Source organism: Arvicanthis niloticus, chromosome 1 (genome assembly GCF_011762505.2).
Source record: "Arvicanthis niloticus isolate mArvNil1 chromosome 1, mArvNil1.pat.X, whole genome shotgun sequence".
Lineage (NCBI taxonomy): Eukaryota > Metazoa > Chordata > Mammalia > Rodentia > Muridae > Arvicanthis > Arvicanthis niloticus.
The window spans coordinates 162,716,110-162,722,823 of NC_047658.1; positions in this window are offsets into that span (position 1 = coordinate 162,716,110).

The window sequence follows — 6,714 nt, forward strand, 5'->3', positions numbered from 1 at the left end:
GAGCCAGGCTCTGCCTAAGGTCTACCGGACATAATGACATTGCATCCTGCCTGGCTCTAGGTCCAAAAGCTAAGGGTTATGAGAACTCATGTTCTTGCTCATTAATTTAGATAATGGGTTGTATTCATGAGAAGACTGGGTTGCCATTTCTCTTATTAACATCTTTGTAGCTTTCAGGAAGGTCATTAGATCCCTATCAACAAATACATACACTTGGCAATCGTCCCAATATACCAATAAAAGCCAATTCCCAATCTGTGATCTCCATGCCAAGTAGTGGAGTTGGATCCTTGCCTGGACTATGATACGGTGACTCTGGAATTGTGAGAACCTTAGACATGTCCTATTGGGGGTGTGAGGAGCACACACATTCCCACCCCCACCCCCACCCCCACCCCCACCACATGTCTTTTAGTGACTTTGTAGGATGTTCATCAAGAATCACAGTGAGGTACAGGAATGGGAGACTACAGCCCATCTTCACGATTCCCACAGAACAACTGCTCTGGCTCCCAGTGCCACACAGCAGAGAGCTTGTGTTTCCACTTGCTGCAAGTCTCTAGCTGCCTCTTAGACGGGTGATGGTGGTGGTGTTGGTGTTGGAACCAAGGGCCTCGACAAGTGTGTTCAGAAAGCATGCGACCATCTAGTTAGCTGCCTTTGGACCCCATCCCACCAAACTTATCATCAAAGCTCCAGCAATGTCTCCAGCTATACACGGATGGAAATAGCTTCCTGAGGAAGAGTTCCCCAGAATTCAAGCCAGAAATGCATCTGGAAGAGAGGGGGCAACCCAGGGCTGCTTTCCTTTCGGCTCAGCAGAGCTCAGGGACCTCATGGGTGAAGAAGGGAGGCGTTGGGAGGCCAGCAGTCTCCCACGAAGAGGTCTGCTCCTGGGAAATCCTCAAAGCCAGGTGAAGTGTAGCATCCGTGGGCATCAAAGACGGGGGCGGGGGAGAGGGTGTGGTGGGCCGCTGACAGAAAGAAGTGGCTGGCTGCAGGCTCCAAAGGGGACCTGTTCCCAGCTTGCCACTTGGATGGCACCTTTCAAAGCCCCAAGACAAAGGGATGAGAGGCTCCGCAGTGAGGGTGCGGCTCCTCCCAGCCTTTGAGCTCAGCGCAGCCCCAGAACCGCTCTGAGCCGCCCTTGCTGGTGTCCTTTGATCCACCGACTGCTTGAGCAGGAAGCCAGGAAGCCAGAGAAGGGGCACCCAGCTCCCCACTAGAGGGGAAGTAGGATTGCTTTGAAATGGACCGATGATACTGTTGGCTTAATAGGAAGCTATCCACCTCAAAGTTGGGGTTCCCATTTTCCCCCACCAAACCAAGAAGTAGCTCGTTTGCAAGAAAGCTCCCTTCGATAAGGTGACTCTCATTCACAGAGGGGCTGGGTGGATGGACAACGTTCGTGTTCGTTGGTTGGTATGTTAGGGGGTGAAAATGTAGCCTTGCCCAGACAGGACAGTTCCTTCCTCAGGCATAGCGTGAGAAGCCAGTGCGTGCCACCTTGATGTGTTCCTTCACACTGTCTTAAAGTTTATGAATCCTTTGCAGACCACACCTTGCTCTCCTGGATGGTTCTGCTGGTTGTAACATGACATTAAGACAGCTGTTTACAGGCTGCTTGATCATTCCCATCCTGAACTCTTCCTGGACAGGAGACAGCTGCTCTAGAGTTTAGATGTTTTTTTTTTTTTTTTAAAAAAACCTTTCAGCTAGGCCCACGGCCTTATCTTCCAAACAACAAAAAGTAAAGCCCTTTTATAACATCATCTAGATTCAATTCAAACCAGCTTCTCAAATTTTGGAGCACCAGCAACTCCATTTATTATCTCAAAAGAATGATTTCTGATATTAAGAAATTACAGACTGAGAGAGTAGTAGAGTCGCTTGCTGTTCTTGGAGTTGGAAGGTAGAAATGTGGGTGTGGCCAGTGTGAGGCAGGAAGATGACGTCACAGCGGTTCAGGCAAAGTGCCGGTCCACACGCATGTTGTCCTTCTTTCCGAATGTCTACCCTCGAGAGTAGGAAGTAAACTTCTCAAAGGCCGGGAAGCTCTCAGTGTTTTCTGGGTTAGAATTTGGACAAGAGTGAAGTCATACTGTTTTGGCCTGGTGCCTGCAGCTGGGAGGGAGAACTGCTCTAAAGGCTTTCTTGAGATCACCTGACTCAGAAAGGCAAGGAGCACAGTTCACATTTCAGATACCCTAGGATCCTGAAGACAGCCAGGTTGATAAGCCTGAAGTGAGATACTCCCCGGCTGGGTGGTGACAGCTGGTTGGTTAGTAACATTCCTCTGCCATCTTGTGGCAGCACTCTGTACTTCCCTCTCAGAGACACTCTTAGGAGCTGTCATGCTCTGACAGAGTGCCTAGATTTTTATTTGTTTCATTCAAATTGATTTTTTTTTAAAATCAGCCATCTTAAGGGTCGGTGAGACAGTTCAGGACCCGAAGTTGCTTCTCACCAAGTCTGGCAGCCTGAGTTTGAGCCCTGGAGCCACAGGATAGAAGGAGCGTTATCTATCAACTCCCACAAGTGGTCTTTTGGCCTCCACATACTCTCAATAGTAACTGAGTGCAGTTGCAAATTAATTAAAAGTTAAAAGTCCATCTTAAGAGGTCCATCGGAGAAAGGCCCACTCACCAGAACTGACTTTGAGTCTCTGCCATGATGCTGGCTGGCCACTTTACTGTAGAGATGAGGCCTGGTAATCTGAGACAAGTGATAACTTGTTTCCTCCATGAGTATGCTTCATAGCACAGACGCCATACACAGACATAAAAATGGCCTTTCAATCTCTGTCCCTGGAAACAAGGCTCTGTGCTGTGTCTGCTCTGTGTCTGGCTCGATGGATTGTCTGAGGAGGTAGCAAAGCTTCAAGTACATCATGTTGTTCCATGTTGTTCTCCAGAACAGCCTTCTGTCCTGCCTACAGCCTTGTGCTGCCCTCAGGCCTGAGAGCCCTGCTTCACTCTGGTGCTCTGAACGCTGTGTTGACAATACTCAACGTTTATTGAGCCCTACAAGACTGTGTCTGAGGTTCTTTATGCTCTTGTTTCATCCAGATGTCACAGTAATGAACCTCAGATAATTCCTCGGACTGTATCTCCTATCGACATCCTCTGCACACAAGGAGAATAACACAAGGTCAAACCGATGACAGAACCAGGACTTATGCTCAGGCAGATGGGAGAATATACATTTCTAGCCATTTGGCCACCGCTTCCTTCACACTGCAAGTTCATATTCCACGCGTGGAATTTTAATTAACTTAGCTAACTTTTCAGGTGATCCAATGCTTCAAGGCCCAGTCTTGGACTGGGGCTGCTTCTCAGTGGCAGAGCTCTGCGTTTGATCCTCACCACCGCCAAAGTATAAAAATTTAAAATAGGTCTGGGATGCAGGTGAAGGAAGGCAGAAATGTTTACTGTGCAAGTATGAGGACTGAGTTTGGATCACCAGAAGCCACATGAGCTGGCTGTACAGTGCAAGGGTCATCCTAAGCATGTCTCATGGCTGAGGTGGTCATAACCCATATCATGCGGCCCCACTGTATTGCTTTATTAAATGAATATGCTGTCAAACTGTCTTCTAAATATTTATGGTTATACCCATAGACTGGTGCTGCTCTCAGCTTTGGTCAGAGAGGCTTCTATTTTGCAGTGGTCAATGGTCAATGAGAAGATGCAAAACTGGTCAAAACGTTGAAAATAAACATTGAGTGCTGAGCCTGAAATGGGACAGTGTATCACCTCCACAAGGGGACAGTGTATCACCTTCACAAGGGGACAGTGTATCACCTTCACAAGGGGACAGTGTATCACCACAAGGGAAAAATGTATCACCTCCACAAGGGAATAGTGTATCACCTCCACATGGGAACAATATATCACCTCCACAAGGGGACAGTGTATCACCTCCACATGGGAACAGTGTATCACCTCCACAAGGGAACAGTGTATCACCTCCACAAGGGGACAGTGTATCACCTTCACAAGGGGACAGTGTATCACCACAAGGGAAAAATGTATCACCTCCACAAGGGAATAGTGTATCACCTCCACATGGGAACAATATATCACCTCCACAAGGGGACAGTGTATCACCTCCACAAGGGGACAGTGTATCACCTCCACATGGGAACAGTGTATCACCTCCACAAGGGGACAGTGTATCACCTTCACAAGGGGACAGTGTATCACCTTCACAAGGGGACAGTGTATCACCACAAGGGAAAAATGTATCACCTCCACAAGGGAATAGTGTATCACCTTCACAAGGGGACAGTGTATCACCTTCACAAGGGGGCAGTGTATCACCACAAGGGAAAAATGTATCACCTCCACAAGGGAATAGTGTATCACCTCCACATGGGAACAATATATCACCTCCACAAGGGGACAGTGTATCACCTCCACAAGGGGACAGTGTATCACCTCCACATGGGAACAGTGTATCACCTCCACAAGGGGACAGTATATCACCTTCACAAGGGGACAGTGTATCACCTTCACAAGGGGACAGTGTATCACCACAAGGGAAAAATGTATCACCTCCACAAGGGAATAGTGTTATCACCTCCACATGGGAACAATATATCACCTCCACAAGGGGACAGTGTATCACCTCCACATGGGAACAGTGTATCACCTCCACAAGGGAACAGTGTATCACCTCCACATGGGAACAGTGTATCACCTCCACAAGGGGACAGTGTATCACCTCCACAAGAATAGGGGAATGGGAAGAAGGGATGATCTAGAGGAAAGGAGGAGTGCTGGGAAGTGCTATGTTCTGGAAATGGTGTGACTATTGTACTCGTGCACTCACAGAAGTCACGGTCACTTGCAGAAGACCTCCAGAAGATCAAGCCAGCCAGTAATTCCAGCATGGGTGGTGGATGGGTTCATGAGTCTCTGTGTCCAGTAGAGGAGCTAATGACAGCTGCTGAGGAGGAGTCATTTTTCCTTTGGAGTGAGTGTGGCTACATGTGCACTCAAGCAATACTAGCTGGAGCCAGTGGGCTATTGGAGAAGGAGGAGGAAAAGGAGGAGAAAGAAAAGAAGGAAAAGTTGGAGAGAGGAAAGAAGGAAGAGGAGGACATAAATGTACCGGGGGGTGTGTTGGGGTCATCCAGGAGCAGCAGAAGGAAGGAGGTGGGGTTGATATGATCAAGATACATTGTATATACATAGGAAACTTTTTAAAATAATATTTATTATTTCATGTATATGAGTACACTGTAGCTATCTTCAGACACACCAGAAGAGGGCATCAGATCCTATTACAGATGGTGGTGAGCTACCATGTGGTTGCTGGGGATTGAACTCAGGACCTCTGCAAGAGCAGTCAGTGCTCTTAACCACTAAGCCATCTCTCCAGCCCCACATATTAAATTAGTAAGGAATTAAAAATACCCTGCGATGGGGCCCAAGAGATGGCTTGGCAGTTAAGAGCACTTGCTGCCTTCCAGAGGATGCAAATCTAGTGCCTAGCACTCATGTCTGGTGGCTTGAAGCCATATGTATCTGCAATTTCAAAAGGTCTCATGCCCGATTCTGGCTTCCAAGGGTGCCTGCACATGTGGCATATATTCATATAGACACATGGAGACACACACACACACATACACACACACACACACACCCCACAATGTTTTTTTAATCTTAAACAAAACACCCTGAGATACCCAGGCTTAATGCAAATTTCATAATGCTAAGATGTCAGCACTAGAGTAAAAGCTGGGAGTGAGTTACACAGGGAGTTAAGTGCACATTCTGACCAACAGAACATTTTGTTTAAGACTTCCCAGAAAGGTCCTGTGAATGGGTCTGTTAATGGTAACTCATGTAGCAAAAGTGACAAGCCCTGGTCCAAAGTCAAACACCGAGCCCTTCAATACAACCAAGCCCATTAGTAAGTAGTGGGTGTGGAAATGGTGTGACTATTGTACTCGTGCACTCACAGAAGTCACGGTCACCTGTGGAAGACCTCCAGAAGATCAAGCCAGCCAGTAATTCCAGCATGGGTGGTAGATGGGTTCATGTCGAGTTTTGACAAACTCGCCCAACCCGGAAATAAACACTGAGTCCCAAGCTAAACATGAGAGCTTAAGAACATACTCCTATTTACAGAGTTTCAAGTGTGCGCAGAGTCATAGAGCCGGCTATTGTTTGGGATGAATGAAACCCTTTAGTTTCCTGGCTTCTGCTTCTTAAAGCCACTCAAGGTTTCAAAGACAATCCTGCTACCTCCTCTTGCCCCAGCCTGCCTTGGGTCAGGTTACATTCTTCTTTTCACTTAAGGAAGTGTGCCTTCCCAGAGTCAGGGTCCTGAGAATGGCTGAAATTAGCATCACCAAGAGGGATGGGTGGCAGGGAATTATATGCTCTCATCTTTTGAGGTTGCTTACAGGCTTTCTGCAGCTTCTCCTCTTCGTGGGACAATTAGGCAGTAACTGGTTACAGCCATAAATTATTTTTCTACTTAATTATTTCTTTATACCTTTAATGCAACTTTCACAGACATTTTACTCATACTAACTACTGGGATTAGAAGAAATGTCAGAAAGTCACCAACTATACTTGGCCTTGAAATCCTGGGCCTACATGGGCAATATCATCTTTTGTTTATTAGTATGCATTAATTATATCTAGTAATGGGTTCTTTTATGACATATTCATACATGCGCATGATGCATTTCACCTGTAT